This window comes from Panthera tigris, chromosome B2 (assembly GCF_018350195.1).
Source record: "Panthera tigris isolate Pti1 chromosome B2, P.tigris_Pti1_mat1.1, whole genome shotgun sequence".
Lineage (NCBI taxonomy): Eukaryota > Metazoa > Chordata > Mammalia > Carnivora > Felidae > Panthera > Panthera tigris.
The window spans coordinates 69,843,164-69,867,793 of NC_056664.1; the positions used below are offsets into that span (position 1 = coordinate 69,843,164).

General features: G+C 39.0%; 1 long non-coding RNA gene across 1 annotated transcript in view; it reads right to left on the bottom strand.

Annotated features, from left to right (window-relative positions):
• LOC122238674 overlaps positions 1-24,630 on the bottom strand; it is a 271,665-nt gene that overhangs the window by 234,180 nt on the left and 12,855 nt on the right. Inside the window, exons 2-3 of the long non-coding RNA XR_006217715.1 lie at positions 14,204-14,368; positions 12,408-12,501 (exon numbers count right to left, since the gene is read on the bottom strand). This is a non-coding gene — a long non-coding RNA (uncharacterized LOC122238674). The remainder of the gene's footprint in view (positions 1-12,407; positions 12,502-14,203; positions 14,369-24,630) is intronic.

Consider the following 24,630-nt stretch of genomic DNA (forward strand, 5'->3'; position numbering starts at 1 on the left):
GTAATAATAAATACTTATTATGGAGCAAAAAAAATTAGTCAAGCATCATACAATTTCATAGATGGAAGAGGCCTTCATGATGACCTTGTTCTCTTTTTCCTAATGAAGAAACTGAAGTGCAAAGTGGTAAGTTAATTTGCCCAAGGTACTTCAGCTTGTTACAGGCTGGCTTGAGCCCAGAAGCAGGTTTTCTAAACCCTTCCAGTTGGGGTTCAATGTTACCCTACCCCCAAACGTGGGCCCTCACTGGAAGACTTGCCTGAAAGTCTGTGACTAATAAGAGAATCAAGTCTGCGGGTTTGTTTTATCTGAATCCCAGTCACTGATGAGAAGATGTGCGTTTACGGGGATTGAAACATTATAAGCTTAGTAAGGATATGCATAGCTTACAATTTCTTACCAAAATAAGAACAGATGCTCTTGTTGGAATCAGTTCCCTAAAGTCAGAACTCTCATTAGATCCTATCCGTCCACTTTTATGGCAGATTGAAAAGAACTAAAAATTCTCTGACATTCCTTCCATCAGAAGGTGGGTCTCTTTCTCCTCCCACAAACCTGAGATATGCTGTGATTGCTTTGGCCATGAAACTACAGCAGAAGTAACTCTATGTCAGGTCTGGGCCCTACCTCAGATAGTTTTCCCCTTGGACTTTATAGAGTCCTGAGCCACTTTTTGAGAACCATAGGGCTTCTGTAACCGAGTACCACAGACTGGGGGGCTTAAACAACAGAAATTTATTGTCTCTCCTTTCTGGAGGCTAGAGGTCCCAAGTCAAGGTATTGGCACAGTTGTTTCTTTCTGAGGGTTGTGAGGCAGAATCTGTGCCAGACCCTTCTCCTTAGCTTGCAGACAGCTGGCTTCTCCCTGTCTCTCACATCATCTTTTCTGTATGCATGTCTCTTGTCTAAATTTCCCCTTCCTATAAGGATACCAATCATATTAGATCAGGACCCATCCTAATGGCCTCATTTTAACTTGATTACCTCTATAAAGACCCCATCTCCAAATAGGGACTTTTAATTTAGGGAGACTTGAAATCCATAACACAAAACCCATAATAGCAGCTAAAGAGAGAGAGTCTGGAGACAGCTTCACCATTTTTACATCCTCACTAAGGCATGAGGAAGGCATGTGAAGGAAAACATTTTGGATTCTCCAGACCTGCCAGCAGCCTGTGACTCAGTCCAAGTCATGTACAGCAGAAGAATTGCACTGAATTCCTGGTGCATAAAAATCACTAGATATAATACAATTGTTGTTGCCTTATTTATGGCATTAAGTTTTGGAGTGTTTTTTTTTTTTTTTTTTTTTTTTTTAAAGCTCTCAGTTTTTCCCCATTGAGGATGATGTTAGCTGTGGGCTTTTCTTTTCTTTCTTTCTTTTTTTTTTTTTTTAGTTTTTTTTTTAATGTTTATTTTTGAGACAGGGAGAGACAGCATGAACGGGGGAGGGTCAGAGAGAGAGGGAGACACAGAATCTGAAACAGGCTCCAGGCTCTGAACTGTCAGCACAGAGCCTGACGCGGGGCTCGAACTCACAGACTGTGAGATCATGACCTGAGCCGAAGTCGGATGCTTAACCGACTGAGCCACCCAGGCGCCCCTTGGAGTGGTTTTTACATGACATATGAAAGGCAGACTCCTCTGATAGTCATCATATCATGTAACAGTAGGCCTTTCAGGTGTGACTATATAGAATTCTGGCACTAAGTGAACTTCCTTGAATGAAAAGCCACTCATGGGGTGCCTGGGTGGCTCAGTCGGTTAAGCGTCTAACTTTGGCTCAGGTCATGATCTCATGGTTCGTGGGTTCAAGCCCCATGTCAGGCACTGTACTCATAGCTCAGAGCCTGAAGCCTGCTTCAGATTCTGTCTTTCTCTCTCTCTCTCTGCCCCTCCACCATTCATGCTCTGTCTCTCTCTCCCTCTCAAAAATAAATAAACATTAAAAAAAAAAGTCATTCACTTAGGTCACTTGTGGCCATGCTATGTATGGTTAATTTCATGTACAGCTAGCTTTGTCCTAAAAAGACTGGTTTGCTAACACAGAAATGTATTGAAGGTATTAATTTGGTCCCAATCAAACTTATTATTTCTATTCTGATGTTAAAAGTTTAAGTGATAAGTAAATAATGGTCATGCCTGCATCAGGGGCTGAGGGAAAAGATACATCCTAGAGCAGAAATCCAGAGATGTGGACTCCCCTTTGCCATTAACAACAAGGTGATAATTAACAACAAATTATTTAGTTATTTGATTCTTACTTTTCCCCAATTATATGAGAGGATAATAAAGACATTGATTCTAATGTGTTGTGTTACTTATCTGCATTTTAAGAGGCAAAGCAACCTGTGGAGATACTACACTGAGAGAAAGGGTATTTCTGTAGTTCCCCAAACAAACAGAATATTCACAGGAGCAGCTCTGTTGGGAGCTCTGAGTTTCTCGGAGAAAATGAGACTCTAATATGCACTAAGCTTTCTATGTAAGGGGAAAATCCACATATTTAATCATTTGGCATACTTATACATCATCTCTTAAACTATATATACATTTGACATTGTCTTCTGTATTACATATCTGTGTAATGACAATTAAAGCTATGTCTGTATTTCAGAAAACAATTAGAATTCTTTAGATATGGGTTTAAGTTGTTATTATAGAACATAAAACTTGGTAGCTAGTCAAGAGTGAGGTCTCTTTTGATTCAAAAGATAGAAAACTCAGTTCATACCAGCTAAACCATAGGAACTTCATTGCCTTTCCTGGCTGAATAGCTCAAGGGGTGGGTTAACTGTAAGCAAGTTTGGTTTCAGCAGTTCAGATGAATTGCTGTTATGACCCTGTCCTCTAGCCTTGCTAGTCTTCATGTTCCTCATGGTGGCAAGATGGCTACTAGGAGCTTTACACTTATATCCTTTCAGGTCCAAGACAATAGGAAAGATACAGTACCTCTCCTCCAATGTCTCTGGGGAAAAAAAAAAAGTCTCATTGAATCTCATTGTCTCATTCATCACATGCCTATTCCTACCCCCAATCATTGTAGCTAAAGAATTAGATGTGCAGATTGGACAGACTTGAACCCCATAATTACCCTAGCAGTAGATGTGAAGCCCTGCCTGAAGCACATGGCATAAAGTTGGGGCAAAAATGATGGGGCAGAGCAAAATCACAGTACTGTTAGCAGAAGATGGGAGACTGAGTAATGAGCTGCAACAAGAACATATGTCTACCAAACTATGATTTTTGATATATTATTAATTTTGATATTTTATAAACTCTTTTATTTCAAATTGAATACAATCTTCTGCACTGCTCTTGCTGACAAGTACCAAAAGTTGAATGCCATATAATGTGTACCAACCTTTACTGATATCACAACAGGGTCATTTACTAATGTCAATGTGATGGATTCACACAGTGATTTTAGCACTAGGTAATCTTATTCAACTAAAAGCTTCAGTGAAACTCAGACTGATAAAAATTGAGCTTTTAAGGTTGGGGCAGATGGGGATCCTCTATATCAGCCTCCTGGTCAAACAATCCTGCAGATAACCCTAGAATACTTCAAATAAACCTCTGCGCTCCATACAGCAGCATTACTAGAGGGAAACAGGTGGTCTTATTTGAGTTTCAAGATGCTATTTTTCCTTCTCTCTAAAGGCTGACTAACAGACATCAACAGGAGAATTTTGTGCTCAAACTGAAGGAAGATATGGGTGACAATAATTTTGTAAGTGCTGTTTATCTAGAGAGTCCTGCTTTAAGATTATGGGGGCACTTACAAAATTAATAACGCCAAAATAGGACTCTGGATAAAAAAAATGGATTGGAGAACGTGACAGACCTGAGGACAAAGTGCAGCTCTTTTCTCTTGCACTGAAGAGAAGACAGAAGGGTGTAGAGGCAAGTCTAAACTGATTTCTTCACTTACTTATCACAAAAGGCAAGGGGACCAGTGAAGCTAGATGCAGAGAATAAAGGGGAAAATGGGAGAGTTGGAGAAGGGATGCCTCTGCTAGAGGAACACTTCCTAGCCTGTTGATCCATGATACACTAAGAGCAAGAGGAAGCATTAAGTCTGGTTTCTGCCCTCAACACAGTAACTCCAGCCTTCCCAAACCTGGCCATATGGATGTCCTAGATTCAGACTAGTCAGACTGGTAAGTTTTGCTTCTGTGAGGAAGAATGAGGAAGAATGTATCCCCATGTAGAGAAGGAGGCAGAGGTAACTTGCTCCTACTCTTTTGTGTGGGGTAGAAACGAGAGTCCTTTCCTCAGTGGAAAGAGGACAAATATGAAGAGAAAGAAAATTTCCCCAAGAGTTTGGCCCAGAGTGGCCTTAGATGAAAGAATGGGTATGTGCTGGGGTGCCTGGGTGGCTCAGTCGAGTAAGCATCCAACTTCAGCTCAGGTCATGATCTCACAGTTCATGGGTTCGATCCCCGCATTGGGCTCTGTGCTGACAGCTCAGAGCCTAGAGACTGCTTCAGATTCTATGTCTCCCTCTCTGCCCCGCTCACACTCTGCCTCTCTCTCAAAACTAAATAAACATAAAAAAAAATTAAGAATAGGTATGTGTTGGAAAGTAGGGTGGACTCTATTCTTGGTTAGTGTGGTAGAAAGAATGATGGCCCCCAAAGCAATATATGCCCTAATCCCAGAACCTGTGAATATGTCACATTACATGGCAGAGGGAATTAAGGTTGTAGATGGAATTAAGTTTGCTAATTGGTTTACTTTAAGATACAGAGATTATTTCAGATTATCCAAATGGGCCCAATCTAATTATATTTCTAATAAAAGCAGAAGAGGGAGGCAGAACAGGGGGATGGAAATAGGCAACATGAGAAGGACTCAACTATGCTAGCTTTGAATGTGGAGGAAGGGGGTTGTTATGGGCTAAACTATGTCTCACCCAGGATGTCTGGGTGGCTCAGTTGGTTAAGCATCCAACTCTTGAATTCCTAATAACCTAATGAAGTTTGGCTGTGTTTAGAAATTGCTTGGGACTGGTGACTCTTTGTTTTTTTTCTTCCATTTTCTCCCCTTTCAAACCTAGTGTCTATAATTGTTATTCTATGCCTATCCCACCATTGTACTTTGGGAGCAGATAACTGGTTTTCTGGTTTCATGGGACTACAGATGGAGAGAAATTGTATCCCAGAAGGGACACCCAGAGCCTCACCTACAGCTGATTTAGATCATTTAGGTCATGAGATCTGGGACCTCATAGCTGACGAGATTTACATGGTATTCTGGATTCTAAGCTGATGGTATAATGGGATGAGACCTTCTGACAGCTTGGGATGGGGTGAATGTATTTTGCATGTGCAACAGATCTAGAAGGTAGACTGTGGGCAGATAATGACCCTCCACAAATGTCTATATTCTAATTTGCTATGGTGGCAACAGAACACCAATAGTTAGTGATGGACTTCTCTGTGAATCAGTGCTAGAATCCTAGGACCTAAGAGCAGGAAGCATCTCAGCATCTAATTCACGTCCGTTATTATCCAGATGCTGATCCTGTGGACAAGGGCTGATGAGAGAGTACTCCATGTGACATGGCTCATTTCTGTCAAAAAATGAGAGTTTATTTCCCCAGAGTAATTGAGGTTTGATTATTCTATGCTTTCAGCACCTTATAGTGTGTGTGTGGGGGGGGCGTCTATTCTCTTTGACCTAACTCTTTAGGTACCCTCTACTCCACACTGGCTGCCCTCAGTCTAGTGCCTAGTAAGGTCCACCATTGCCTCAGCATCCCATTTCCATTTCTTTGGCTTTTGACAAAATGATCCTTATAAAGTCAGTCATGTATTACTCCTGACAATTTTACTTTTTAATTGACACTTAACAATTCCCCCAAAAATGAGATTATACTGGGAGAATTTCAAAAACAACAATCTTTTATCTCATCACCCAGAGAAAACTACTGTTAAGTCCTCCAGAAACTTTTTCAACTAATGGATATAGTGCCCTTGTTTTTGTCTCCACTGTCATCTCTGGAGTTTTTTTAGACTCCTTAAAATAGGATTTGAGTCTTTCAATTACTTTAGGTACAATCCACCATTCTAACACAGTAGCTCCATTGATGTGGTGCTAAGGTGTGGAGGAAGGGAAAGTATTCAATAACTTCCAATTAGGTCTCCATCTTTCAGTGAACCTCCAGGCTGTCAACTTCAGAAGTGTTCCTCAGCTTTCCTCCCTCCCTTACGTGAAACAGGAAGGCTAGAGATGACTGAAAATGGGTATTTCTCTTTCTTTATGTCAAAGGCTAGAGAGGTAGAGAGGGATGGAGGTGGGTATTTCCCTTCTCCCAGATCAGTTAGCTGCTGCTAAAATAGTTTCCCTGGAGTTTAGGGCTTGTCAAGGAGTACATAGCTCTCTGGGCATATCTCAAAATGGAGACTTTTCCTGTCCCTCTGCTGGAAGCATGAAGGGAATTTTGTCTGATCTTTACCATGAGAGCCTGGTAGGGCTCTTGGGAGGTAAAATATACAAAAGTATCGGGGAGGGGGTCTCCTAGGACTGGGCCCCAGAGTTTTTAATTCTCAAGCTGTCCACACTGAGCCTCTGGCAACTTGCTAATTAGTGTGTGTTCCTACCAGTGACTGGCTTCTGTTCCTAGTAACCTGTGATTCTCGGTATCTGACTTCAGTTTTTGGAGCAGCAGTTTGCTCTGTGACCTCGATTCTAAAACAGCTGCAAGAAAAGTTGTTGATTTTTAGTTTGCTCAGCTTTTTCTTATTGTGAGGATTGAAGTGATGACTTAGCATGTCAGAGTAGAAAATGGAACACTCTATACTAAAATGGGATCAAATTGAAATACTGTTTTTCATAAATATTTTCATGTTGCCAAATATATTCACAACATGCATGTTACTATTTGCATAATATCCTCTTATATAGGTACACTATAATTTGCTAAGTCAACTCTCCAGTGTTAGACACATACTTCGTTGCTTATTTTGAACCACTTTATACAATCTGAAAGTGGAGCGAGCTTGTGATGCATCTCTGTGCATATCGATGATGATTTCCTTAGGATATTTTCAAATATTTCTATGAAAAAAAAATAAGGTTTAGTGTGCATGAAGATTTACTGAAAAAACAAGGAGAGGAGATGGATCCCTATAGCCACCTTTGGGTACTGCCCACCTCTTCCTAACTTTCCTTCGGTTGGTCCTGTTGTCTTTCTCTTCACTTCCTCATGTGCCCACTCCCCTCTGGTTACCCAGTACCCTGGCATGGAGCTCAGAGGACTTGTACAATTTAATGTGCCCTGTGTGGAGATGGGAATTTCTGGGAATACCCTGGAGAATGATTACTACCTTCTCTTTCTGAATCCCTCATCTCAATCTCAATAGCAAAAGAAGGAATGTGTCCAGAAAGCACCTGAATACATTGCTTTTTAGGTTTTATTTATTTAATTTTTAATATTTTAATGTTCTATTTATTATTTAGAGAGAGAGAGAAAGACAGACCGTGAGTGGGGGAGGGGCAGAGAGAGAGGGAGACACAGAATCTGAAGCAGGCTCCAGGCTCTCAGCTGTCAGCACAGAGCCTGATGCGTGGCTTAAACTCACAAACCACAAGATCATGACCTGAGCCAAAGTCAGGATGCTTAACTGACTGAGCCACCCAGGTGCTCCCAGATTGTTTTTGTTTTTGTTTTTGTTTTTGTTTTTGTTTTTGTTTTTGTTTAATGTTGAAAAATAAATACGTGTCTACATGTTCCCAAGCCTCCTTTTGCTAAGTTTTTGGGAGGTAGGCAGAGTGGGCCCCCTCAGAGATCCTTAGCACTTCCCATTGGGCCCTAAAGACAGGAGAGCTACCCCCCACCCCAGTTCTGCTGCTGTCAGGCCCCAAGGAACCCGTCTGCCTACCCACCTCCCCAAGCCCCTAGCCCACCCAGACTTACTGGTAAAGGACAGAAAAGAGGAAGAATAGCCAACATGCCAAACTGTCTCTTTTCCTACCCCTTGTGGGGAACAACTCACGGGGCATCAAGATCAGCACCAAAGCTCACAGAAATACACAGAAGTCTCAGAATCAGCTAAGTCAGAAGTATGGACGGATAAAGACAATGGACAGTTTTCTTTAAGGCCTCAGTGCATGATGTGTGTGGTATAAAACTCTGGTACTTTAATCTGTTGATTAATATCAAGAAAAAGTTGAGCCATACTACCTCAAAAAGGGGGAAAGTGTCACGACAATTCTACTTTGAAATCAATTTCTTTTTTTCTGTCTTTTAATTTACATTACTTAAGAGTGCTTATTTCTTTAAATAACAAATAATCACTTAAAATGACTCAAGTTGAATGTCATTTTCATATTTCAGCCAAAATAGGATTAAAAATACAGCACTGACTCGAGTCACAAGGAAAATGTTTGAGGTTTTGCTATGTGACAAGAATACAAAGTATTTCTACATGTATCATTAAATACATAACAGAAATCAAAGCATTATCCTTGGAAATTAAGATCAGAAAAATGACCTTGAATGCTTTCAAACATTATACGTTGATCAGTCTGGCTATAAAAATAAACATAATTGGGTTGTAAGAAATATTTAATAACTATACATTTTAGAGGAAAAGGTTAGTGAGAGAACCCTATGAAGAAGGGAACATAATCACAAGAAGGAGTAGAGCTGGGGTTCAGGGAGGAAAGTGGTCCTTTCCAGGCCTGGTGGTGTGTGTGTGTGTGTGTGTGTGTGTGTGTGTGTGTGTAAGAATACTTAACATGAGATCCACTGCCCTAACAAAATTGTAAGCGTACAATTTTGCATATACATTTGGGAAAGCAGAGGTTTATGTGGGAAGCAGCACTTATGGACTTTCCTATTATTTCTATGTGTGAAACTGGGGCTTCACCAGAACCAAGCAGTCAGATAAGTGACTCTATAAGTGAAAACACAGAGTCTCACTCTGTGTAGAATGCAGAAATGTACCTTGACTTGCTTATCAGTGTATCATTTAGCATTCAGCTGCCAGAGTTTGGAAAGTGAACCTGAAAGAATTCTGTCACCACAGAGGTGCCCCTTTTCCTTCCAGCAGGAAGTACTTCATCCTCATAAACATGCAGGAGAATCATGCACAGAGATGTGGTTCTAAGAGTCAATATCCTTCTGGATATAATCTTCACGTTTTGTGTTAGAACTCTTACATTAATATTTTGCCCAGCTTGCATTGTTTATTTTAATGATGAATCACCTTTATATATCACTTTTCAATGCCTGGATTTTTTTGATCCAGCAACCTTTTCATGCCCACTTAGTTTTAAAACTAATAACAAAAAACTGAGTCGCCAGTTCCTCCTCTCCCCCACCAGGAAATGTTGAAAACCCTGTCTTTTAAGTGCTATGAGAGACCAACTCAGCCTTCTCTTTGATTCTTTTCAAAGAGTTTCAACAGGGAATCTTACCTAATTTCCAGGATTATGTAACATGACAATGTTTTTGTATATGATTTATAGCCATCACAACCATCTTGGGGAGAGGCTATTATCATCCTAAACTCATTGCCTTGATACAGCCAAGGTTAGTTATTTCTCTGTATTCAAAGAAGTGACTGCTAAAGGTCTGGTACCTTCAGCAACAATGCTCAAATCTTTCCCCCAAAGAAAAAGCTTCTCAAGGTGACAAATGACCTCGAATATCACAAACCAAATAGTGCTTAGTGTATTTAATATAGTGTTTTTCTCTACTTCTGTTCACTGATGTGTAGGAGATGATACAGCCTGGTCCAAAATACAAAAGCAGTCTGCAATTCTAATTTACCTGCCCCTAAAACAGGAAGCCCTCCACCCACCCCAGTCTCATTTTCTCCAACATACTTGTGAACAGACTTGGCCCTCCAGATCTCAGTCTAGGGTGTGAGATGACTCTTTTCTATCTTATCTTTCTTGGGATGTTACTTTTTTCTTCTCACAGGCTATGATAATAAAAATTAGCATTTCTGAATTCCTTATTATAGGCTGGTGCTGTTCTAAGTGCTCTACATATATTAATACAGTAAATCCTCACAATAACCCTATGAGGAGGCTAATACATTAGTCCCATTTTACAAGATGAGGAAGCTTCAGGAACAGAGGTGTCACACAGCTTGCCTGATGTCAAACAGTTAATAGTGGAAGATTCCAAACTGAGCAGTTTAATTTCAGAGTTCCCGTTCTTAACCCCAACACTGCTGATCTGCCTTATCCACCTCATTACTCTCTTCCTAAGACCTCCCTTGTTTTCTACCCCTAATCTTTTATATTATCTCTTTCTGAGGGCTATACTTCTTGAGGTGCCTTTAGACAGTAATTGAAATATCTTTTTGTCTTAGGCAGAGTTTGACATTGTTGAGGATGGGAAGTAGAGGTGTGATTCCAAGAGCTGGCGTCTAGATCCCTCATCTTGATTCTAGGGGTCTTGATTGAGCAGTCTTTATAGCAGCGTGATCAGTTCTTTCCTCTCCCATCTCCTGCCTCTCATTCCCACATCTTGTAGTGTATGTGAGTCATCTGGTTTCTAGGATCATTCTCCCTCTTCCTTTCTAAGGCCTCATTCTTCCAAGTAGTAGCTGGGAGAAAGAACAGGAGAAGCAGCGAACATCTTCTGTAAGCAGATACTTAGCAGTGGTAGACAGCATTCTTTGGCCACTCCTGGATTGAGCTGGCTCTCTCCTGCTTTTGTGGAGCTTTGCATGGATCCTAAGTGTGTTTTAGCTTCATAACAGCACTTTCTGTCACTAAGAACACCTCTCAGATAGGGACGGTATGATCTTCCTTTAGTCCTAATAGAACAAATCCCCAGGCCCCTATCTGGTGGCCTTACCTTGCTCAGTCCCTTGGAAAATCCTAATACAAAGTAAAAACTGTCTTCACTTATTCACTGTAAAAGTGAAAATTTAATAGTAAGTTTGCACACACACACACACACACACACACAAAAACCCACCTATAGTTTACTTGAAACTATAACATGTTTTAGTACTAAATTTAATTTTGTTAATTCTTAAAGCTATAGGAGCTGTTTGTATTCAATGAATGTTAAACACAGTAGATAATCTATTATCGGGGGCGCCTGGGTGGCTCAGTCAGTTGAGTGTCCGACTTTGGCTCGGGTCATGATCTCACGGTTCGTGAGTTCAAGTCCTGCGTCAGGCTCTGTGCTGACAGCTCAGAGCCTGGAGCCTGCTTCGGATTCTGTGTTTCCCTCTCTCTCTGTTCCTCCCCTGCTCACACTCTGTCTCTCTCTCTCAGAAATAAATAAAGATTAAAAAAAAGAAAAGAAAAAGAACATCTATTATTATTCAGAGAGAGAGTGATTCATTTAGGCTTGCTACAAGTCTGTCCACCGGAACATTTGCAAAGAAAAGTAGCCTGTAGCTTACGCTGTGTTCTTCTTGTGTAACTAAAATTGAGATCTCATTACTTGTAGACCTACATTCAATTAACCTTTCATTTCAAAGGTGAGAGAAATAAAATCTAAAGATGCTCTCTATCTGCAAGTACATATAAACATGACTGCACATGGGTAAACATACTTCAATAAGCACAAAGTCTCTAAGGTGCCTTCCATAGCAAGTGAAGATTCCTAAACTTGGTTTTTAAAGAAAATAGTGCTTTACTGAACTCCTAGGTATGCCTTGGTTTCAGCTTCTCTCTGCCCCACACATGCTGCATGTTCAGCTCACGCCGGCCTGGTAGTCTCCATCCTTGATGTGTCATTGATAACTTTCCTTCTTCCCTCCTCCCAAGCCTCCCTCCCATGTCTAGTTGTGAGGCTGCCTTCCTGTGTTCTTAGAACACAAATAAAACCTTCCTTTAAGGCCATGAGAGATGTGCGGCATTTTACACAGAACCCATGTCCTTATTGGCAATGGCCTGAAGAAAATAATCTGCTACAGTATACAATGTTATTGAATGAAATAGAGTACAATTTCTTAGTGAAGTCAGACACGCATAGATAAGATTCAAATGAAAAATTGATTTACTCAGTGTGAAGAGATGGAACTCATCTGAATGTATGCCGTGCTCTGGGCTAACATTCAAGGTGCTGTGGAGATTCCACACAAATGAATGTGGAAACAGAAACTGTTTTGGCTTGTTTTGTACTCTTCCCATGATTTTGACAAAAATTCCCAGACTCCACATGATTGAAGCAAGAATCATGGCAGAACTCAAAGCACACTCATTCATTATCTGCCCCTCTTTCTTCCTCTTACACAGGGGGAGACTGATGCAGGGGTGAGGGGGAGACTGACACAGGGAGACTGACCTGGCCAGTTTGCGTGCGATATCTCAGTGCGATATCTCCCTACAAAACACCCTACTGGCGTTTTGTAACATACCATACCAATGGGTAATGCTCAGTTCTCCAAGTTCCCAGAAGCCTTTCTTATTCTCTACCTTACCTTTTGAAAAGTAGCAGGAAGGGAGGCCATGATCCATAACTCTCATTGGATGTCTTTCCAAATGCCACAGGATTTACTGATGGTAACTGGAAGCCTGCCAGCGCAGAAAACATACACTGTGTTATGCGTGTTTTCAGATCCTGCGTGAAATCAGCTACCGTTTAAAAGACATTTCCTTGACTGTGCACCCCTCTCCAGCAATTCCCAGGTTTCTACTTCAAAAATGTTTTGCCAAGTGCCTGCCTTAAAGAACCCTGTACTATTTACAACATTTTTGTTGCGCCTTCTGAACTCCCTGCTTCAGATGTATCCTGCCCTAGGTGTGACCTTGAAGCAGAACTGCCTTGTTCAATCAATAATAAGTTTTTGACCACTTACTGTGTGTACATCTCTGTGCCAAGCACTGCAGGAGGATCTGAAGAACAAGAAAAGCGCTCAGAACTTCCATGTATCTTAGGCAGATACAGTTAAAACCTGCAGACTAACTAGAGAACAATGAAGAATTGAACTATGAAAATTAATGCAGTAGAATATGACTGAGAAATATAAAAAAGACACTTAAGTTTATTTGGGTTCCTTTGAGAAATTTCATAGTGGAGGTAAGACATGGATTGGGGCCTGAAGGAATGAAGAGAATTTGGTGACAGAGGAAACAAAGGACGGAATGAAGAGAATTGGTGAGAGAGAAAAAAAAGGAAGGGGCATCGCAGTGGGGAGGCGAGCCTGGGCAAAGACTCAGAGGTGGAGCTCATCATTGAGTCTAATGAAAGGCTGCAGCGCATATTAGTGAAAAGGGAGGCAAACACAGATGGCAGGTAAAGCACACTTGGTCACGAGGGGTTTTTGGACTTGGTCCTGACATTCGAACTTGGCACAAAAATGACCTAATAGAAAATTATGACAATAATGTTGTTCAAAGTGCAGCCTGCAGACCACCCACTGAAAAATGTGTGCCATGCTCCCTAACACCACATATTTCTGTAACTACCATTACAGTAAGGGTGAAGAACAGTTTCGTGGGCCCAAACCACGCCCTAGTGTCAGCGTTTTATGGTCATTCCCTTCCCTTACTCCAATACATGTGTCAAAATTCAAAGAAGTGTACATCAACAGGTCCATTTTCCTTGTATTAATTTGAACACTTTTTTTTATGTTTATTTATTTTGGGGAGACAGAGAGACAGAGCACAAGCGGGGGAGGAGCAGAGAGAGAGGGAGACACAGAATCTGAAGCAGGCTCCAGGCTCTAAGCTGTCAGCACAGAGCCCGACCCAGGGCTCGATCCCACAAAGTGCAGGATCATGACCTGAGGTGAAGTTGGACGCTTAACCGACTGAGCCACCCAGGTGCCCTGATATTAATTTGAAACAAAAAAAAAATAAATGCAAGATTGTCTTCACCTATAAAAAATGGCATTTTCCTGGGCTCCACATCAAATGGACCAATATCAGAACTTTAGACACTGACTCCAGATATCTACATTTTTAAAAAACATTGCTTGCTGTGACAGAGGGGGATCTAACCTATATAAACACCCTCTACCTTTCCTGCCCTGCCTCCTCCAAGTAAGTAAAATGAGCAAAATTCATTCTGGAAACATGTCTGTAATCCAAAGCACTTGTATGTCAAATCAAATTTCAAGAACCGTTGGCTCAGTTGTGATGATGATGTTCAGTGCCACATACTACTCATATTGCTAGACATCACTTATCAAGTTAAAATTTATTAGAAATGTTTGCTCGTCTTGTGGAACACTCACAGAACAAGTTACTCACCATCCAAGGTTTTATTACATACCTTTGGAGGCCTTCTTCCTCCAGGGGAGGATGGGCTGGAAGTCTGCTGTTCTGCCAGTATGTGACTGAGCTGTAGTCCTATAGTCCGGGGATGGCCTTTCTTTTCTGGATTGGTGCCATTGTCCTGGATCTTCTATTTCTTGGTTTACTGCTCCATTTTCTTGGACTTTCAAAGAAAATGTATATGAGAAAAACTATTGGAGTTCTTGGCAGTCTGAGAAGGTTTATGTATCACCACATTGGAGTGATAATTTGGCCTTTGTACAAAATTCACAAAGGAAAATAATTTTCCTCAAAACTCTGTATTTCTCTGTTGTCCATATGGGGTTTTGCTTTTCCTTGACAACTTTGTTTTCTCTACTTTCTAAAAATCATTTATTTTCTTTTCCAAGGTGCTTAGCATTTCTTTTTTTTTTCAATATATGAAATTTATTGTCAAATTGGTTTCCATACAACACCCAGTGCTCATCCCAAAAGGTGCCCTCCTCAATACCCATCACCCTCCCTCCCCTCTCTCCCACCCCCCATCAACCCTCAGTTTGTTCTCAGTTTTTAAGAGTCTCTTATGCTTTGGCTCTCTCCCACTCTAATCTCTTTTTTTTTTTTTTCCTTCCCCTCCCCCAAGGGTTTCTGTTAAGTTTCTCAGGATCCACATAAGAGTGAAACCATATGGTATCTGTCTTTCTCTGTATGGCTTATTTCACTTAGCATCACACTCTCCGGTTCCATCCACGTTGCTACAAAGGGCCATATTTCGTTCTTTCTCATTGACATGTAGTACTCCATTGTGTATATAAACCACAATTTCTTTATCCATTCATCAGTTGATGGACATTTAGGCTCTTTCCATAATTTGGCTATTGTTGAGAGTGCTGCTATAAACATTGGGGTACAAGTGCCCCTATGCATCAGTACTCCTGTATCCCTTGGGTAAATTCCTAGCAGTGCTATTGCTGGGTCATAGGGTAGGTCTATTTTTAATTTTCTGAGGAACCTCCACACTGCTTTCCAGAGTGGCTGCACCAATTTAGCATCATTTCTTACTTCTGAAATTTTCAGACACTTCCCAGTAATGTGTCTGGTGGTAGGTCTCCCATTCACTCATTCATTGTGTTAGGCAGTTGGTGGACACTTTTAATCTGAAGAGTTGCAGCCTCTTTCAATCTTGGGAACTCCTCTTACATGATTCCCTTGATAATTTCTGTCTTTTGTTTCGTCTATCCTCTTTTTTGGAACTTCATGTAATTGGATATGGGACATGTTATTGATCTCCAAAACTTAATCTTTTCTCCTTTTTTTTTCCTCTTTCACCATTGTCCCATGTTGGCAAATGCTGGTTATAACTTTGTCCTGCTACATCAATCAGTATCCCTCCAGGAGTTGTATATTCATTTTTTATTGCTGTTGTAACAAATTACCCAAACACTATAGCTTAAAATTATACAGATTTATTATCTTACAGTCCTGGGTATCAGAAGTCCAACACATGTCTCAGAAGACTAAAATCAAGGTGTTAGGAGGGCTCCTTCTTTTCTGGAAGAGAATTTATTTCCTTGTTTTTTTCCAGCTTTTAGAGATTGTTTACATGTGTTGGCTCATGACCCCCTTCCTACAGCTTCAAAGCCAACAATGTTACATCTCTCTCTCTATCTTGTTCCTCTGTCTCTTCACCCCTTCATCCTCTGTATGTATCTAAAGCCATGATGGTCCTTTGCTTTTAAGAACTTATGTGATTTAATTGGGACCACCTGGATAGTCCACAGTAGTCGTGCCATCTCCAGATCTATAACTTCAATATCAGCAAACTACCTTTTGCCATGTAAGGATATCCTTAGGTCCTGGGGATTAAGGTATGCACATTACTGTGGGCCATAATTCTGCTTATCACAAAATATCTACCAGACATTTATTAGACTCTGCTTCTGCTGCTATTCCCTTTCTATTTTCTTCATTGCTGTTGGCATGTGTAACTTTTTTTTTATTAATTTATGATTATTTTACGGTAGCTTTGGGAGGAAAAGGAGGTAAATGGATGAATTTAATTTGACATCTAGAATCAGAAGTCTTTCCCCAGGATTTTGTAATGTTCATTATTTAAAAATAACTGTCATGTGGGCTCTTGAGTATAGGGAAAATTAAATTAAACATTAAAAAAAGTTTTGCATATATTTTGTATTTTCTTTCTTTGGGATTTTCTTTGTTTTTTTTATTTTTTTAATTTACATCCAAGTTAGCATATCATGCAACAATGATATCAGGAGTAGATTCCTTAATGTCCCTTACGTATTTAGACCACTGTCCCTTCCCACAACCCTTCTAGTAACCCTCCATATTTAAGAGTCTCTTATATTTTGTCCCCTCCCTGTTTTTATATTCTTTTTGCTTCCCTTCCCTTATGTTCCTCTGTTTTCTATCTTAAAGTCCTCATATGAGTGAAGTCATATGACATTTGTCTTTCTCTGACTAATTTTGCTTAGCATAATACCCTCTAGTTCCATCCACGTAGTTGCAAATGGCAAGATTTCATTCTTTTTGATTGCTGAGTAATACTCCATTGTGTGTGTGTGTGTGTGTGTGTGTGTGTGTGTGTGTGTGTATACACACCACATCTTCTTTATCCATTCATCCATTAATGGACATTTGGGCTCTTTTCATACTTTGGCTATTGTTGATAGTGCTGCTATAAACATGGGGGTGCATGTGCCCCTTCAAAACAGCATACCTGTATCCCTTGGATAAATACCTAGTAGTGCAATTGTTGGGTCGGAGGGTAGTTCTATTTTCAATTTTTTGAGGAACCTCCATACTATTTTTTCCAGAGTGGCTGCACTAGTTTGCATTCCCACCAGCAGGGCAAAAGAGATCCTCTCTCTCCACGTTCTTGCCAACATCTGTTGTTGCCTGAGTTGTTAATGTTAGCTATTCTGACAGGTATGAGGTGGTATCTCATTGTGGTTTTGATTTGTATTTCCCTGATGATGAGTGATGTTGAACATTTTTTCATGTGTCAGTTGGCCATCTGGATGTCTTCTTTGGAGTAGTGTCTATTCATGTCTTTTACCCATTTCTTCACCGGATTATTTGTTTTTTGGGTGTTGACTTTGCAGGATATCATATAGATTTTGGATACTGACCCTTTATCTGATATGTCTTTTGCAAATATCTTCTCCCATTCTGTTGGTTGCCTTTTAGTTTTGTTGACTGTTTCCTTTGCTGTGCAAAAGCTTTTTATTTTGACGAGGTCCCAGTAGTTCATTTTTGCTTTTGTTTCCCTTCCCTCCAGAGACGTGTTGAGTAAGAAGTTGCTGCGGCCAAGATCAAAGATGGTTTTGCCTGCTTTCTCCTCGAGGATTTTGATGGCTTCCTGTCTTACATTGAGGTCTTTCATCCATTTTTAGTTTATTTTTGTGTATGGTGTAAGAAAGCGGTCCAGGTTCATTCTTCTGCATGTCACTATCCAGTTTTCTCAGCACCATTTGCTGAAGAGACTGTCTTTATTCCATTGGATACTCTCTCCTACTTTGTCAACGATTAGCTGGCCATACGTTTGTGGGTCCATTTCTGGGTTCTCCTTTCCATTCCATTGATCTGAGTGTCTATTTTTTGTGCCATATATTTTGTATTTTCAAAACTACCCATCATTTGCATAATCCTTTTGACTTTTGTATGAATTTAAATTTTATTATAAATGGAATAACTTTAAGTTATTTAATTGTAACACTGTCCCTTGATTTAAATTTTATTACAAATGGAATTACTTTATTTAAGCTATTTAATTATGATTAATTATTATCCCTTCAGTCTGAGTCTTATCAGGTTTTCTTGTATATCTTTTTAAAGTATTCCGTATATGTGTAAATGCTGACACACTTTGTGTGTGTGTGTGTGTGTGTGAGAGAGAGAGAGTGCGTGTACGTGTGTGTGTACAGGTCTGCATATATTTCTAGGAGTTGGTCATATTAAAGTGGTACCAATTATTTTGCTAGGGATACAAAAAATTCTTTGAGAATAACTTTTACATTTAGGATGAAGTAGGGTTTGTCATAAAATATTTAGTCAAACCTTATCGTGTAATACTTTTAATTTTTTTTAAGTTATTGCATTTTAAATTTCTTATTAGAAATGATGCATTTTCTGTAGTTCACTGAAACTTCAAAGTACCTTCCTATTCTTACCAGAAACCATTATTCTCAAAACTGTATTCCATAGAACCCTGGACTCTTGTGAGGTGTCTTGCTCTTAGGAAAAAGTATTCTGTGGGCAAATAATTTGGGAAAATGACTTACTCTATTACATTGCCGCCTCAGTATTTACAAAGTCTATTAAGAGACATTATGCATCAAAACAAATACATTTTTAAAAATCCTTTGATCAGCCAAAAATATTTTAAATATTTGATCATAATTTTTTTAATTTAAAAATTACCCTCTAACAGCTCAGGTAATAAGCTATAAACTATATATCTCAGAAACATCGTTTCTTTTACAATTTTAATTCCAATGTAGTTAAATACAGTGTTATATTAGTTTTAGGTGTACAATACAGTGATTCAACAATTCCATACATTACTCAGTGCTCATCAAGATAAGTATGCTCTTAATCCCCTTCACCTATTTGGTCCCCAACCCCCCACCATCCCATCCATCCCCCCACCATCTGGTAACTTTCAGCTTGTTCTCTATAGTTAATAATCTATTTTGGTTTGTTTCTTTGTTTTCCTATATTTGTTTTATTTCTTAAATACACACTTCTTAAACATGCATTTCTTTAATGCACACTTGGGCTGCTTCCATAATTTGGTTATTGTAAGTAATGTTGCAATAAACATAGGATGGTATATATCCTTTTGAATTAATGTTTTCATACTCTTTGGGTAAATACCCAGTAGTGTGATTACTAGGTCATAAGGAAGTTCTATTTTGAATTTTTTTCAGGAACCTCCACATTGTTTTCCAGAGTGGCTGCACCAGTTTGCATTCCCACCAACAGTGCAGAGGATTTCTTTTTCTTCACACTCCCACCATAGTTGTTGTTTCTTGTGTTTTTGATTTTAGACATTCTGACAGGTGTGAAGTGATATTATGCTTTTGATTTGCATTTCCCTGATGATAAGTGATGTTGAACATCTTTTCATGTTTCTGTTGGCCATCTGGATGTCTATGGAGAAATATCTGTTCATGTCTTCTATCTTTTAACTGGATTATTTGTTTTGTTTTGGCTTTTTTTGTTTTTTGGTGTTGAGTTATAGGAGTTCCTTTTTTTAAATGTTTACTTATTCATTTTGTGAGATAGAGATAGTGGAGGAGGGGCAGAGGGAGAGATAAAGAATCCCAAGGAGGCTCAATCTCAAGAACCCTGAAATCATAACCTGAGCCAAAATCAAGAGTTGGACGCTTAACTGACTGAGCCACTCAGGTGCCTGAGTTGTATAAATTCTTGATACATTTTGGATACTAACTCTTTATCGGATATGTCTTTTGCAAATGATATTTGCAAGTATCTTCTCCCATTCTGTCAGCTGCCTTTTAGTTTTGATGAATACTTCCTTTGCTGTGCAGAAGCTTTTTATTTTGACGTAGTCCCAATAGTTTATTTTTGCTTTTGTTTCCCTGTCCCAGGAGACACGTCTAGAAAGATGTTGCTACAGCTGATGCCAAAGAGGTTACTGCCTGTGTTCTCCTCGAGGATTTTTATGGTTTCAGGTCTCACATTTAGGTTGTTCATCCATTTTGAGTTATTTTTGTGTATGGTGTAAGAAAGTGGTCCAGTTTCATTCTTTGGCATGTAGCTGTTTTCCAACAACAACACAATTTGAAAGTGCTGTTAGAGCTTATTCCTCTGATTGTTTTTTGCTAAATAATTTGACTTTATCATGTACAAACACAATTCAGGCTAGGGCACAGTGCTACAGCTGGAAGGGAATTTGAACCTGTGCCTTGCGGCACGTGATTAGGCTCTCTGTTGTCTTACCCACTGATTCTTCCCTAGCATGTACTCAAGAAATGGCATGCATTTCCAGAGTTGCCATCTGAAAGCCTAATGTGGACAAGTTTTCCATAATTACTCTGTGGCCAACAGCACATTTTCCCTCTTTCTTCTACCTTTCTCTGCAAAGCAATGTTGGTGCAGAACTGAGGTATAAGAAAAAGCAGAAGAATGTGATAGGACACAAAATGCTTTCTTCGGTTTGACTCTCATCTGCAGATACCACTTCATTTAGCTCAGTTATAGTGCAGCCATCCTCTCTCCCAGGCAATTTTTTGAAAATGGTTCAGGATCAGTTTATTAGGTAATATTTATACCTTTTGTTTCAGAAAATGTTTTGGAAGATTTTCAAAAATACCTAAATTATAAGACGTTAACATGAATAGTATATTGTGACTTTCATTTTTACCATGATTGGGCCATTGTTTAGTGTTTTATTTTCCAGAAACCAAATGCAAACAAGGAATCATTGTCACTTAAGAGTCGCAATATCCACTGGATAGAAACAACTCAATTACTTAAGAGAATTACAACTATTCTTTAAACTAGAGTCATGCAGAATTTTATGCTGGGGGCTTTTTAAGGAGAAGATTTTCCCATTTAGTAAACAGCATTTTCGCACTTCAACAAATTTCTTCTGGATCTTTCTTATAACACTGTCGATAAAAGCAGATACTATCATGACTAAATATGATTTAGTAATAGCAATTCTTGTGTATATGTGTGGGGATGAGGTATGGTTGTAATTCAGTGCTAATTAGATGTCTGGCTCTTGGCTGACCCTGAGGAGGGTTGAATTCCCAGCACCCAACCCATTGCCCTAAATGTAGCAGGTGCCAATGACTCTTTGTGATAATTATGTATCAAAGAATGCATAGGATAGTTCTGCTTTTACAGTGTTCACACTAGTATCTTGTTATACAGACCACTTCAAATCCGCTGCCTTCCACCCTATACCCATGGGAATGGAATGAAATGAAGGTTACTAACCAAGGCACAGTCTGAAAGATTGCTCAGTTGTGGCCAGCCTATATTTTATAATCTCAACCTCCAAAGCACAAAGTTGATATTTCAAATATCTGTTTAAAATGTCTATAAATTTACCCACAAGATTTAGTTCCATTGTCAATAGATTAAATATGCCTGTAAGGTAGGAACTTACCAATAAAGATATTGAGATTCATGATGGTTGAACATATTGACCCAGTTCATTGAGCTAGCAAGTAGCAGAGCTGGGATTTGAACCTAGGCCTGTCTAACTTCACATTTCATGATCTTAATGTGCTCAGCAATGTGCTAAGAGAGATCCTGTAGGGCTTGTACTATTTACTTTTTTTCTCAAAGAAAGAGCAGAAAAGGGCACTGCAGACAGAAGGAGCCTTAAAAACTTCACAGTCAATAATTCTGGAAATTCAGATATTTTGAATTTGCTTTGATGCCCCAGGGTCTCAAAACTTATCTCTGCTGTCTTGTGAGCTGGCCTTTCTCAATGCCATTTTTTGTGTCATGCTTCAAGGACAGCATGTCTGATGTATCTTTTGAATTCCAGGGACACTGACTTTCACAGAAGGACCTACATCCTTTCATTTATTTTGTGTGCTCTCAGGTGGTATTTAAGTTGACAGCCAGGTCCTCAGTCTTCTTCTTAAGGGATTATAGGTGTTGAACTGCTTTCATCTTTCTTTGTCTGTGTATTTTTTTAAGTGATAAAGGATCAAGATGGCTCTCCATCCTTCTCTCTCCCCTGGAGTCCCCTGGCATTCTCAGTGAAATGTTAGTTGGAAAATCACACTTCTAGAGTGGTGGATAGATAATTGAAATTCAATGCAGCAGGGAGAAAATCAGTTCTGAAGGACTATTTTGCTGCAAATTCTTTATTAGGATTTTGGCACTAGATCTGCACCAGTCAAGATGGGGAGAATTAAAACAGAACAGGATTCCCTGCAATGTTCTGAATGGAAATAATTACATCCTGAATCTGTACATCTGAGATGGCCTGCTTACCTTGCACACATCCTTCTGGTCTCCTATTCTTTAGATGTACTTTTTGATATCAAGTCCTCCTGAAAAGCATTTTTGGCAAACACTATTTGAGGGTTAGACATACAGTGTTTATATTAATTTGAAAACTTATCAAATATCCTTTTAAAAAAAAATATTCCAAGCAGGCTGACAACCCATCATCCCCAACATAACAGCTTCTTACACAATTTCCTTTAGCATACATGTTAACAGGTTGTATTTGTCAATTGAAGACAATCTACCCATTTTTTGTGGGAAATCTGGCTTTTAAAAAATATGTTCTCTTCTGACAAGCATAAGACTGGCATTAGCCAAAAAGAGAAAGTCTAATTTTCTGATTCACTGAATACAGTAGACATACAATAGAGCCCAAACTCATAATGTTATAAGATTTTGAAGAACATAAAAGGTAAAAAGACACCATTAATTTTCTTTGTATCTGTATATGATGGCCCTGGGTCATTAAAAGAATCTTATAAAGAAAAGGAATGGGAAAAAGAGGTCTGAAGTATAAACTGTTAAGTTTGTGAAGCCTATGAATTATAAGTGAAGTATTAGTCCCTGCTTCCTAAGTTTCAATTTTTGTTTGTTTAGGGCTTTGATTTGGGCTACAATTAAGCTTCATAAAGAGAATGATAAATTACATTTAATAGAAGCAGTTTTTAATAAAAGGAAAAAAAAACACTTGTGTTGCCCAGCTCAGAAATAGTTAATTTAGAATTATAATGTATTAATATGTACATGTAAAACAACATATAGTGGAAAGGCATTAATGTACAAAAAGGCTTTCTGACATTTCTATTTGCAAAGTTAGAAGTGAAAAATCTGATTAAGGGAGATCACCAAAGTTCCTTGAAGTCACTCAGAAGGTTCTGAGGCAACCAGGACATTTTCAATGCACAACGTCCAACATTCAATCTAAAAAAGTTACTGGCACTGCCAAAGAACAGGACAAAGGGAAAAGCCAGACAATGGAAACAGAAATAAATTCAAATATTGTAGCTACTGAAGTTATAGACACAGACTTTGAGATAACTGTGGTTAATATGTTAAAGCAAATGACATAATAAGCTGAAATAATTCACCACACCACTGGAATACATAAAGCACAATAAATTAGAAAGTCTAGAAACTTAAAAATAAAAACTTAAAAATAAATGGACAGGATTTTAAAAACCAATGCGTCTATTTATCACAGCTGATAAGACACAGCTGAAGAAAAGAATTGGTGAACTTGAGGGTAGAAAATATTCTGACTGATACATAGAAAGTAAAACAATAGAAAATATATAAAAGAAAATAAAGGATATACGGAAAATGGTGAAAAGATCTTTAGGAAAAGGTCATACATGTAGTTGGAGTTTTAGAAGTGAGGGAGAAAGTGTTTCAGAGTAGAAGCTTTGAAGAGACAGGGGATCAGATTTCTTCAAAATGGACAGAAGTTGTCTGATATGTTGCTAAACTTCCTTGAAGTTAGGCCAGCGGTTCAAGAAGAGTTAGGAACCCTAAGCAGGACAAATAAAAAGAAAATCCTACTCAGACACATTATAGCAAAAACTTAAAAGTTTTTAAAAGATAAAGTTTTATAAGTCACCAGATAACAACAAACCAGATCAAAAACAAGGCTGATGGTAACAGAAGAAATGGAAGCCAGTAGACAACAGAATGACACCTTCAACATGCTGAAAGATCACTGACAACCTAAAAGGCTACACCTCGTGAAACTATCCTCTAAAAAATAAGGCAATCAAAATATGAAAAAAATTAAAGAAACATCAAAATGAATTTTTTTCAGTAAAAAGAAAATAATCTTAAATCAAAAAGTAGACTTGCAGGAAAAAAGGAAAGCATACTAGAAAGTGTAAATATGTGGATAAGTAATAAAAGATCATTTACTTTTTACAGACCAAGGATAAACTGCACATAATCAAATATATATGTAGAATTAAAATGCAGGGCAATAATAACATAAAGATGAGAGGGGCATAAAAGCAGTTAAAGTTCAAAGGCTCAAGCATTATCATAAAATGGAAAAATACTAATTCATATTCAATGGTAAAAATTAAGGATGAATGTTATAATCTCTAGGATAACCTGAGAAAATAACCAAAGAACATCCAACTTAAAAAAAATAAAATCAGAATAAATAGAATAATAAAAATTTCTTGAGGACACCGGTTACAGCCACCATGGAGTAGCTGATATCAGGCTCATCCTTCTACCATAAACTACCATTACATCTGTACACAAATATATAATTATTTAAGGTACTGGAGGGAAACCAACACGGGTTTAAGAATTTTATAATGGGGGCGCCTGGGTGGCTCAGTCGGTTAGGCGTCTGACTTCGGCTCACGTCACGATCTCGCGGTCCGTGAGTTTGAGCCCCGCGTGGGGCTCTGGGCTGATGCCTCAGAGCCT